Below are 13,834 nucleotides of genomic sequence, written 5' to 3'. Positions count from 1 at the left end.
TTCACTATGGACATCCAATCTCTCTGCAGCTCCATCCCCCACCAGGATGGTCTGAGGTCTCTCTGATTCTTCCTTGATCAGACGCCCAACCAGTCCCCATCCACTACCACCCCTCTCTGCCTGGCTGAACTTGTTCTCACATTCAACAACTTCTCCTTCAACTCCACTCACTTCCTCCAAATAAAAGGTATTGCTATGGGTACCCGCATGGGTCCTAGTTATGTCTTTCTTTTTGTAGGATATGTCGAACATTCCATGTTCCAGTCCTACTCAGGCCCCTTTCTCCATCAACTTTTCTTCCAATTTCCACCCTTCTCTTACCTTTGCATGGTCCATCTCCAACACTTCCCTTCCACAAGTTCTCTGTCTCCATTTCTGGGGATAGGCTGTCTACTAATATTCATTATAAGCTCACTGACTCCCACAGCTACCTCAATTTCACTTCCTCACACACTGCCTCCCTTAAGGACTCCATTCCATTCTCCCAGTTTCTCTGTCTCCGTCGCATCTGTTCTGATGATGCAACCTTCCCATACAGCACTTCTGATATGTCTTCCTTTTCCCTTAACCGAGGATTCCTCCCTACTGTAATTGACAGGGCCCTCGTCTGAGTTCGATCCATTTCCTACATTTCTCTCACCCCTTCCCCTCCCTGCCAGAACTGCGATAGAGTTCCCCTTATCTTCATTTTCCACCCCACCAGCCTCCAGATCCAAAGGATCATTCTCCGCCATTTCCGCCACCTCCAGCATGATGCTGCCACCAAACACATTTTCCCCTCCCCTCCCCTCCTCTTTCAGCATTCCAAAGGGACCATTCCCTCCATGACACCCTGGTCTATTCCTCCATCACCCCTGACGCCTTGTCCCCTTCCCACGGCACCTTCCCATGCAATCGCAGGAAATGTAACACCTGCCCTTTTACCTCCTCTCTCCTCACCATTCAAGGCCCCAAACACGCCTTCCAGGTGAAGCAGTGATTTACTTGCACTTCTTCCAAATTAGTATACTCAATTTGCTGCTCACAATGTGGCCTCCTTTACATTGAGGAGACCAAGCACAGATTGGGTGACCACTTTGCAGAACACCTCCACTCAGTTCGCAAGCGTGACCTCGAGCTTCCCGTTGTTTGCTGTTTTAATTCACCACCTTGTTCTCATGCCCATATTTCTGTCCTCAGCCTGCTGCCGTGTTCCAGTGAAGCTCAAGGCAAGCTCGAGGAACAGCACCTCCAATTAGGCACTTTAAAGCCTTCTGGACTCAACATTGAGTTTACCAACATCAGACCATGACCACCATTTTGATAGTTTTTTTAACTGTGTGCTGGTCTTAAACTTTTTTTTCATGTTTTTGCTTTCGGACAGAGCTGTTCATTATTCTGCCATTAACACTCTCTCTGGACAAATGCGTTGTCTTTTACTACAACTAATACCACTCCCTTTGTCTTTTATTTCATGGCATCTTTGTCATTTACTCTCTCCTGCTGTCTACCCTATCACAAACCTTCCCTTTTGTTCTTCATCCCCCTCCTGCCTTTCAATGGCATAAAGCCCATCACATTTCTACCTTCTTTCAGTTCAAAAAGTTAGCTCTGTTTCTCTGTACACAGATGCTGCCAGACCTGCTGAGTATTTCCAGCTCTTTCTGTTTTTACTGTATGTCTCTAAGGTTGGCTTCTAAGTTCACAATATACCCACAGTGGTGAGAGAGTTTCTTCAATTCAAGAATATAATCTGCAGTAGTCTCACTTGACAACTGCTTCCTTTCACAGAATGCAACTCTCAGTGTAATTTCATTCTTAGTCGTGCCATAACATGAGTCGAGTTTCAGAATAGTCCATAGTACTGGGGTCTCGCAGGCAACATTGGTTAGACACCACCTCAAAAGCATCTGGTCCCGTCATGGTGAGGTTAACATTTACTTTATCCTCATCTCCTATTTTATTAGCTTTTAGCCAAATGTGTAATCTTCATTCGTTCTTACACCAGTACTCTTTGTGAGGGATGAATTCCCTCATTGTCCCAAAATAAGTCTTCAGTGCCATTTTTTTTCAATTATGTACAATGCTGACTCATTGTGTTGCACCTGAATACGACGTGCACCCACACGGAGCAATCTTTCAAATCACCCAAACTTCCTCAAAATTAACTTTGGGAATTCTAAAAAGTGCATCACAATGTTCTTCAGACTGTAATTTCTCAAATAAAGTGCAAAAAAAATTCAATCCCATCTCATCGTCCTCCTTCTGTTGTGTATTAATCCATGCTCATCCCAGACTTAGCTAATACATTCACTCCATTGTATCTCAAAGATGAAATAGATTGGGAGTAGTCTGTGGAGTGTCAAAAAGCATTTGAAGAAGTGAAGAAAGTGCTGACAAGTGATGCCGTTTTGACCCACTATGATCCCAAGAAACAATTGGTTTTAGCGTGCAATGCCTCACTACAGGGGTGAGGTGTGGTGTTATCTCACATAATGGAAGATGGTGTGGAGAAGCCTGTGATATATGCTTCATGTACTTTAACGAACTCAAAACAAAATTACTCTGAAGTTGGGAAAGAGGCATTAGCAATAATATATGATGTTGCAAAGTTCCATAAATACCTGTACAGCAGGAAGTTCACTTTGTTAACTGACCACCAAGCTCTTATACCATACGAACATACGAAGTAGGGGCAGAAGTAGGCCCTTTGGCCCATCGAGCCTGCTCCACCATTCAATAAGATCATGGCTGATCTGTTTTTGTCTCGAATTCCACACTCCCGTCTACCCCTGATAATCTTAGATTTTTGTTGGGCAAAGGAATCTATCTACCTCCGCCTTAAAAATATTCAATGACCCCGCCTCCACTACCTTCTGAGGCAGAGAATTCCAAAGTCGCACAACCCTCAGAGAAAAAATTTCTCCTCATCTCTGTTCAAAAAGGGCGACCCCTAATTTTAAAACAGTGCCCCCTTATTCTGGACTCACCCACAAGAGGAAACATCCTTTCCACATCCACCTTGTCAAGATTGTTCAGGATCTTATATACTTCAACCAAGTCTCCCCACACTCTTCTAAACTCCAGTGAAAACAAGCCCAGTCTGTCCAACCTTTCCTCATAAGACAGCCCACTCATTCCAGGTATCAATCTAGTAAACCTCCTGTGAACCTCCTCCAATGCATTCTCATCCTTCTGTAAATAAGGAAACCAAAACTGCACACAGTATTCGAGATGTGGTCTCACCAATGCCCTGTATAACTGAAGCATAACATCCTTACTTTTATTTTCAATTTCTCTTGTAATAAAGGATAGCATTCCATGAGCCTTCTTTATTACTTGCTGTACCTGCATACTAACTTTTTGTGGCTCATGCACTAGAACACCGAGATCCCTCTGCACCTCGGAGTTCTGCAGTCGTTCCCTGTTTAAGAAATACGCTGCCTGCCAAAGTGAACAACTTCACGTTTTCCCTTACTCCATCTGCAGATTTTTGCCACTCACTCAACCTATCTATATTGGTCTGAAAACTCCTTATGTCCTCTTCACAACATACTTTCCTACCTATCTTTGTGTCATATGCAAATTTAGCTACGATGCCATTGCTCCCCAAGTAAGTCATTGATATAAATAAAAAGTTGAGGCCCCAGCACAGACCCTTGCGGGACTCCACTCGTCACATCCTGCCAATCAGAAAAGGACCCATTTATGCATACACTGTTTTCTGCCAGCCAGCCAGTCTTCTATCCGTGCTAATATATGTTACCCCCTACACCATAAGCTTCTACTTTGTGCAATAATCTTTTATGTGGCACTTTGTCAAATGCCTTCTGGAAATCCAAGTACAGTACGTCAGCGGGCTACCCTCTATCTACAGCGCATGTTACTCCTTCAAAGAACTCCAATAAATTGGTTAAACATGACTTCCCTTTCACAAAACCATGCTGACTATTCCTGATTACCTTGAGCTTTTCTAAGTGCCCAGCTATAGCTCCTTGATGATCCATTCTAATATCTTCCCATGACAGACGTCAAGCTAACTGGCCTATAGTTACCTGTTTTCTGCCCCTCCACCTTCTTGAATAGAGAGGTTAAATTTGCTACTTTCCAGTCTGATAGAACCTTTCCAGAATCTAGCGAATTTTGAAAAATTAACACCAATGCATCTACTACCTCATTAGCCAGCTCTTTTAAGATCCTAGGATGAAGCCCATCAGGACCCGGGGACTTATCAGTCCGTAGCTCCATCAGTTTGCTCAGTACTGCTTCCCTGGTGATTGTAATTTCAGCAAGTTCCTCTCTTCCTTCCACCTCCTGATTTACAGCTATTACTGGAATGTTTTTAGTATCTTCTGTTGTGAAGACAGAAGCAAAATATTTGTTAATTTCATGATCATATTTGGTTCAATAATTGCTGCTTACTGTGAGTCTACATGTTAGCTACTCAGTGAAATACACAACAAAAGGGATCATGCAACTAACCTGTAAGTAGTTTAAGATTATTGCTTTTGGCTGCTGTTACAATTGTAAATATGTTTGGAGCTTTCCTATACATGTCTCAAGTTTGAATAGTCTACAGGGGGATTTCTGACTGGTGCTGGAGTACTTTTTTGGTTATTTTAAATGTTGTTCTGCAACAAGTTGCTTTCAGAAATACATGGCCTGGAAGAGCTACCTCTGAGAATTGAACATGACTGGGAGAATGAAGACAGGCCAAGCAGAACAGTTGCTAGAAGAGAGGGAAAGAGGAGGTGAAAGGGTCTTAGCAGGAGGCCATATGCATCAAGGGTTTTCAGGGTGTAATTCTCTTACCTCAACTTCAACTAGAACCAATGCATGAGATACCTTTGCTTCAGAAACAAGGTTGTGACTGAAAACTGCCAACTGTTGCAGCGACAATTGCAATCTCAAAGCAGGGCAAGGACCACGTTGCATGTCGCTGTCAAGGCGAATGTGGCTCTTAGCGTTCATGCATCCGCCTCCTTTTAAGCGGCGGCAAGAAATATAAGCAACATCTCACTGTTTGCAGTGCACTGCTGCTTAAAGGAGGTTACTGCGGCTTTCCATACACAAAGAAACAGTTTCATCTCATTCCCTCTTGCCAGAGACAAGCAGGCGGTGTGAGCACAAGGGTTTCCAATGATTGCAGCTTTTTCATGGTGCAGGGTTCCATTGACTGCATGCACATTACCTTGTGTCTGCCTCATGTGAACTTGGTCATTTCTATACCTCAGTGTTCAGCTAGTGTTCCAGCACAAGCACGGCATCATGCAGATGAATGCCCATTATCCTGGCAGTAGTCACAATTCCTTTATTCAGCGGCAGTCCTTTGTGCCACCTCTATTTGGCCTACCTCGGCAAGTCAAACGCTGGCTACTGGGCAACAAGAGTTATCCACTCATGACATGACTCATGACTGCTACTGTAACCCATGCACAAGCGCACAGCAGGCCTACAATGAGGGCCATGCTGCTTTAAGAAACATTATAGAGCACACTATCAGCATCGTCTAGCAATGCTTGCCTGGACCACTCTGGAGGAAACCTGCAGTTCTCAGCTGATCAGGTATCAAGATTTATTATAGAATGTTGCATGATGCACAACCTTGCCATTATGAGGGGACAGCCCTTGCCACCACCGATCAAGTGAGAAGCTGAGGAGCAGGAGCATTAGGAAGTAGAGAAGGATGAAATGAAACAGAAAATGGAGGAACGAGAAGAGGAAGGGGGTTACAATGTAGTCAGCCCCTTTCTGCTTGACTCTATTTGATCAAATTGTTGATGAGCAATACCAATAACCTCAACCACACCTCACCATTCGCCAACAGACATACACCTCTTACCTTACTCTATCACTCTTTCTATTCTATTTATGACAACACAAAAATAACAGCTGCCAGAAAATGCATACTCTGCTGCTACTTCTTCGCACTGCCTCCTGAGCAACTGTGTGAAAGGACTCCTGCACATCCCGGATACAGGATGTTTCTCCTCTCCACGTCTTGCACCACGACCTCCAGTGCATTGTCATAAAGCCTTGGTCCTTGCTCACTCACATGTTCAGCCATTCCTTTGGTATCACAGCAGAGATTCACTTTTCAAAAAACTCCCATCACTTCTTGCAGCCACAATGCACCTTCTCTTTAAGAGGTGCAGGCTGCCTTTAAGTAGTATGAGGCACTGGCGATATTGGGCCCCCCTGCTGATCCATGCAGTCAATGAACAGCATGGGTAGCAATCATTTAAAACAAATTTCCCATTACATCAAGGGTAATTAACAATTATATAAAAGAGGCATATCTGTTCTTCAGCATCAGCTGAGAACAGTGAAAGCTTTCCTATGGAGCCTTCAGCCTGTAGATATTTTGAGGAGTGAGTTCTGGAGCTAGTGAAGATTTTTTTTTGCCTTACTACCGTTATGGCCAGGTAGTAAGGGGTGTGGGTGGTTCCCACTGTTCACCTCCCAACTGCCTACAGCAAGTGTTTCTGTTACTAAGGTTTTAACCCCTTGTGTTTTATTTGTCAAATAAACAGATATTCTTGTAGGTTTAAAACAGAAGATTAACTATTTGTTGAACAATATTCATTCCTGAAATGATCGCAACTGCACCCATGCACACATTTACTCCTGCACATGCACACAAGAATAGATAGAGAGGAAAAGAATAAGTAGTTTGAAGTGAGGTAGGTGTTCGGGGTTCACAATCTTCTCAGAGGACAATTTCTTTTTTAAAGTTGAAGCCCTGGGTTGTTTGTAGATTTTCTGGTGGTTGAGACTTAGTCTGAAGGCTGTGGTCACTTTCAGTTATCTGCTGAACCAAGTTGAAATGTAGAATTCACAACAGGGCTCCTTCTTTGTTTTTTGCTGAATCATTCACAGCTTTTGGCTAGACAGGCTTTTTGTGATGTTGTTGTGATCTCCTCTCTCTCCAGAGAGCTACTTTTTAAGATAAAAAAAATCTCTCACATTTGCCTCTGTTCAGCATAGCATGCCCCCCTCCCTGTGGTGACCAACAATGGACCAGGATGTGGCTACTTCACTCCTTCTTTGTTTCAGAAGAACCCATTCAATTCAGGAATGTCTCTTGATGGTTTCAGGATGGGTGTAATTGACACCTCTTAGCTTGGAATGTATCCTTTTGTCCTTAACAGACAGTGAGACACTTTGAATATACAGACCAAGTCAGCCTGACCTTCGGCGGCCATTTTGCAGCACACCGTCCACTTTTGAAAAGGAAAAGTCAAATTTTTTATAACTCTTCAGTTTGGTTCTGTATTTTCATCACTGCACTTCTTGTGAGCATAACACCACTGATAGCCTGAGGGATTGTGAAGCCACCAAGATATTTTTGCTTCTATTGTTAGAGGTTCCAAGTTTCAGCCATGGTATGCTCCATGAGCATTCCCCTTTTTGCAATTTTAAAGCAGGGGGAGCAGTACAGGATGGAAGAAAAGAGAATGGGGCAGGATGTGAGGTGGATGCACCCTACATTATATTGTCTTCACTGCATGCAGATCTTATGAAGATCTCAGTGGGCAAAGTCAGTGTGAGAAAAGTACACTTCACAAAAGAGGCAATATGGGAGCTGTTCCTGTTATGAACATATTGAATGGCGGGGCAGGCTTGAAGGGCCAAGTGGCCTACTCCTAATTCGTATGTACATGAAATCCTGTGGCTAAGATCATTTCCCTGGACAGCTTTGCCTGTGGCTGTGTGGGTCACTTTTGTACTCAATGTTTATGCCACCTGCTCATTTCAATATGACATTGGGGATTTGTGTAATATCAACTGCTGTCTGAACCTTTACTTGTTAGGTAACTGTGACAGTTTTTAGGAGAGTTGAGGAATTCATCCAGTTTTGCATTACAACAAGGTACCAATAAGAAACAATATCATAAAAGCAAAATACTGCAGATGATGGAAATCTGAAATAAAAACAAAGTGCTGGAAATACTCAGCAGGTCAGATGAAAGGTCACAGATCTGAAACGTTAACTCTGCTTCTCTCCCCACTAATGTGATACAGCCAGCTTGGTTGATCACGTTGCTAGGTTTGCCAAAGTGCAGACTGCAATAGTTGACCCACATAGCACTGTGAGTTCCTATGTTAGCCACCTCAACTTTCTTAATAGAGAGGGATACTACCACTAAATGTATGAAATGTTCGTGACCAAATGCAAAGAATCTTTCATGTCAATGCAAGATTAGCTGAAAATTGCCACAATGCATTAATCGTCAGGAATTCTGGCCTCTCTGAGCTCTTCAAAGAATATAGTCAAGTGGTTGGCAAGGTGTACCCCTTGCTGCCATGCTTTTAAGAGTTGCAAGAACAGCAGCTAAGAAGCACTACAATAAGGTACATGCCTTTACCAGAGTTGTCATTAAAGAGAACCATAGGGGTTTTAAAGGGATGCTTTTGTTGATGGATCAAGACAGGCTCTGAAATATGACCCAGTGTATGAATTCTGTGGAGCATTAGGAGGGCCATCACTTGAAAGATTCCTTAGAGACAGCTGCAATGGGAAGCAGAATGTAACTTAGTAGTGAATTATCTCTATTTAACAGCCTTCCTTTGTCTCCATTGCCATTACTCCTTACTGCCCCATCTTCACACAAGTTAAAAATCCTTCAACCCATCTTCAATACCCACAGTGGAGATGCCGAAACAAATGACATTTTCAGTGAATTGGGAACCACAGTGGGAAGGATGATTTTTATAATGTGTGTGTTCGTTTCTTGCCCACCACCCTGCCGACCCTTGCAATTTTCCCTAAACTATCTTTCTCTCCAGCTTTTATAGGCTTCCCCAGAATATGTACCAATCTGCAATTGAGTTGGGTAACCAACATACCCACCCCACTATTGTTTTATATGGCATTGTGTAAAAGTGGTGACTCATCAAGGTAGGCAGTGGCGTAGTGGTATTATCACTGGACTAGTAACCCAGAGACCCAGGGTATTTCTCTGGGGACATGGGTTCAAATCCCACCACAGCAGAAGGCGGAATTTGAATTTAAATAATAAATCTGGAATTAAAAAAGCTAGTCTAATGATGGCCATGAAACCATTATCAATTGTTGCAAAAACCATTCTGGTTCACTAATGTCCTTTAGGGAAGGAAATCTGCTGTCCTTACCTGGTCTGGCCTACATGTGACTCCAGACCCACAGCAATGTGGTTAACTCTTACATGCCCTACGAAGTCAATAAAAAGGAATGAAACCGGACGGACCACCCGTCATCGACCTAGGCACCGGAAACGACAACGGCAAACCCAGCCCTGTCGACCCTGCAAAGTCCTCCTGACTAACATCTGGAGGCTTGTGCCAAAGTTGGGAGAGCTGTCCCACAAGCTCGTCAAGCAACAGCCTGACATAGTCATACTCACGGAATCAGACCTTACAGACAATGTCCCAGACACTGCCATCACCATCCCCGGGTATGTCCTGTCCCACTGGCAGGACAGACCCACCAGAGGTGGTGGCACAGTGGTATACAGCAGGAAAGGAGTTGCCCTGGGAGTCCTCAACATTGACTCCGGACCCCATGAAGTCTCATGGCATCAGGTCAAAAATGGGCAAGGTAACCTCCTACTGATTACCACCTACAGCCCTCACTCAGCTGATGCCTCAGTACTCCTCCATGTTGAACACCACTTGGAGGAAGCACTGAGGGTGACAAGGACACAAAATGTACTCTGGGTGGGGCCTTCAATGTCCATCACCAAGAGTGGCTCGGTAGCACCACTACTGACCGAGCTGGCCGAGTCCTAAAAGACATAGCTGCTAGACTGGGTCTGCGGCAGGTGTAGAGGGAACCAACACGAGGGAAAAACATACTTGACCTCGTCCTCACCAATCTGCCTGCCGCAGATGCTTCTATCCATGACTGTATTGGTAGGAGTGACCACCACACAGTCCTTGTGCAGACGAAGTCCCGCCTTCACATTGAGGATACTGTCCATCATGTTGTGTGGCACTACCACTGAGCTAAATGGGAAAGATTTCGAACAGATCTAGCAATGCAAAACTGGGCATCCATGAGGCGCTGTGGGCCATCAGCAGCAGCAGAATTGTACTCAACCTCAATCTGTAACCTCATGGCCTGGCATATCCCCCACTCTACCATTACAATCAAGCCAGGAGACCAACCCTGGTTCAATGAAGAGTGCAGGAGGGCATGCCAGGAGCAGCATCAGGTATACCTCAAAATGAGGTGTCAATCTGGTGAAGCTACAACACAGGACTATCTGCGTGCCAAACTGCATAAGCAGCATGCGATAGACCGAGCTAAGCGATCCCATAACCAACGGATCAGATCTAAGCTCTGCAGTCCTGCCACATCCAGCCGTGAATGCTAGTGGACAATTAAACAACTAACTGGAGGAGGCAGCTCCACAAATATTCCCATCCTCAATGATGGGGGAGCCCAGCACATCAGTGCGAAAGATAAGGCTGAAGCATTTGCAACAATCTTCAGCCAGAAGTGCCGGGTTGATGATCCATCTCGGCCTCCTCCTGAAGTCCCCAGCATCATAGATGCCAGACTTCAGCCAATTAGATTCAGTCTGCGTGATATCAAAAAACAACAGAAGGCACTGGATACTGCAAAGGCTACGGGCCCTGACAATATTCCGGCAATAGTACTGAAGACCTGTGCTCCAGAACTTGCTGCGCCCCTAGCCAAGCTGTTCCAGTACAGCTACAACACTGGCATCTACCCTGCAATGTGGAAAATTGCCCAGGTATGTCCTGTACACAAAAAGCAGGACTAGTCCAACCCGGCCAATTACCGCCCCATCAGCCTACTCTCAATCATCAGTAAAGTGATGGAAGGTGTCATCAACAGTGCCATCAAGCGGCACTTGCTGAGCAATAACCTGCTCAGTGATGCTCAGTTTGGGTTTCACCAGGGCCACTCAGCTCCTGACCTCATTACAGCCTTGGTTCAAATATGGACAAAAGAGCTGAACTCAAGAGGTGAGGTGAGAGTGACTGCTCTTGACATCAAGGCAGCATTTGACCGAGTATGGCTTCAAGGAGCCCTAGCAAAACTGGGGTCAATGGGAATCAGGGGGAAAACTCTCCGCTGGCTGGAGTCATACCTAGCGCAAAGGAAGATGGTTGTGGTTGTTGGAGGTCAATCATCTGAGCTCCAGGACATCAGGAGTTCCTCAGGGTAGTGTCCTAGGCCCAACCATCTTCAGCTGCTTCATCAATGACCTACCTTCAATCATAAGGTCAGAAATGGGGATGTTCGCTGATGATTGCACAATGTTCAGCACCATTCGTGACTCCTCAGATACTGAAGCAGTCCGTGCAGAATTGCAGCAAGACCTGGACAATATCCAGGCTTAGGCTGATAAATGACAAGTAACATTCGTGCCACACAAGTGCCAGGCAATGACCATCTCCAACAAGAGAGAATCTAACCATCTCCCCTTGACATTCAATGGCATTACCATCGCTGAATCCCCCACTATCAACATCCTAGGGGCTACCATTGACCAGAAACTGAACTGGAGTAGCCATATAAATACCGTGGCTACAAGAGCAGGTCAGAGGCTAGGAATCCTGAGGTGAGTAACTCACCTCCTGACTCCCCAAAGCCTGTCCACCATCTACAAGGCACAAGTCAGGAGTGTGATGGAATACTCTCCACTTGCCTGGATGGGTGCAGCTCCAACAACACTCAAGAAGCTCGACACCATCCAGGACAAAGCAGCCTGCTTGATTGGCACCCTATCCACCAACTTCAACAGTCACTCCCTCCACCACCGATTCACAGTGGCAGCAGTGTGTACCATCTACAAGATGCACTGCAGCAATGCACCAAGGCTCCTTAGACACCACCTTCCAAACCCGCGACCTCTACCAACTAGAAGGACAAGGGCAGCAAATGCATGGGAACACCACCACCTGCAAGTTCCCCTCCAAGTCACACACCATCCTGACTTGAAACAATATCGCCGTTCCTTCACTGTCGCTGGGTCAAAATCCTGGAACTCCCTTCCTAACAGCACTGTGGGTATACCTACCCCAAATGGACTGTAGCGGTTCAAGAAGGCAGCTCACCACAACCTTCTCAAGGGAAATTAGGGATGGGCAATAAATGCTGGCCTAGCCAGCGACGCCCACATCCCTGAATGAATTTTTTTTTAAATCCCTCTATTTTCCCATTTTGCTTTTGAGGACATATTCCCCAGAAAGATTGGTTGAGATCATGGACTCCCCAAGTGGGGAATTTTGGGGAACAACTCCCTTCCTGTCGATGGAATACATTAGTATGTGCTTATCAGCCAAGTTGCCTGACAGTTTTCCAACTAAAACTGAATAATGTTTTAATGTGGTTATTCATATCTGACTTTGTTTTAGTTGAGATAAATCAGTAGAATAGTAGGCAAAGAGCTTTAATATTACAGGAATTAGAGGGCTATGGGTCATTGAATTATATGAACTGCCAGAAATCAAACATCTAAATTGCATTTACTGTCTTTATTGGCCACTGATACTGTAGAAGAAATTTTCCAGAACTTGCTGGAGCAGGGTTTCTTGTGGCATGCCCTTACCCTTCAACTTGAAAATTTATGGTGCCACAGATTTCTGAAAGTGCAAGCGAATAATGGTGTGGTGAGGGCAACGGGGCATCAGGGACCTTGGTGAATAATGGGACCTGTTGTCTCTGTCCTTAACCAGTGAGAATAATGGATAGAAAAATTTAAATGTTAAATTTTAAAAACCTCTAAGAACAATTTACTAGCTATAGAAGTGACACTGTACAGCTTCAATTGTTCCCTTTCTGGGCCAGAGAGCTTGAGTGGCATTGAGTGAAACTTAAAGCAGGTCTAGTAAGCAATTAGGAAAGCAAATGCTACACTTGCCTTTATTGCAAGGGGGTTGGAATATAAGAGAAAGTCTTGCTGCAGTTATACAAGGACAAGACAGTTTCAGAGTACTGTGTACAGTTTTGGGCTCCTTACCTAAGGAAGGATATACTTGCCCTAGAGGGGACGCAACAAAGATTCACGAGAATGATTACTGAGATGAGAGTGTTGGCCTATGAGGAAAGATTGAATAGAATAGGCCTATGTTATCTGAAATTTAGGAGAATGAAAGGTGATCTGCAGTGAGTAACTCACCTCCTCACTACCCAAAGCCTGTCCACCAACAACATTCAAGAAGCTTGACACCATCCAGGACAAAGCAGCCCACTTGATTAGCACCCCATCCACCTTGATAAACACACACCCTCCACCACTGGCACACCGTGGCAACATTGTGTACTATCTACAAAATGCACTGCAGCAATCCGCCAAGACTCCTTTGGCAGCACCTTCCAAACTCCCACTCTTTACCACCTAGAAGAACAAGGGCAGCAGACACGTGGAAACAGCACCATCTGTAAGTTCTCCTCCAAGTCACACACCATCCTAACTTGGAACTATATCGCTGTTCTTTCACTGTCACTGGGTCAAAATCCTGGAACTCCTTCCATAACAGCACTGTGGGTGTACCTACACCACATGAACTGCAGCAGTTCAAGAAGGCGACTCATCATCACTTTCTCAAGGGCAATTAGGGATGTGTAATAACTGCTGGCCTTACCAGTGATGCTCACATCCCCAGGATTAAATTTTTAAATAAATCTCATTGAAATGTGTAATATTCTTTGAGGACTTGACAAGGCAGGTATTGAGAGGCTCTTTTCCCTGGTTGGAGAGTCTAGAACTAGGACTCAAAGTCTCAGCATAAGGGAATGCCCATTTTAGGACTGGGATGAAGAGAAAGTAAGTCACTCAGAGGTTGTGAATCTTTGGAATTTTCTACCACAGAGGGCTGTGGATACTTAGCCATTGAA

This window comes from Heterodontus francisci, chromosome 17 (genome assembly GCF_036365525.1).
Source record: "Heterodontus francisci isolate sHetFra1 chromosome 17, sHetFra1.hap1, whole genome shotgun sequence".
Lineage (NCBI taxonomy): Eukaryota > Metazoa > Chordata > Chondrichthyes > Heterodontiformes > Heterodontidae > Heterodontus > Heterodontus francisci.
The sequence above is the reverse complement of the archived record's forward strand: the minus strand, read 5'-3'. Positions refer to the sequence as shown.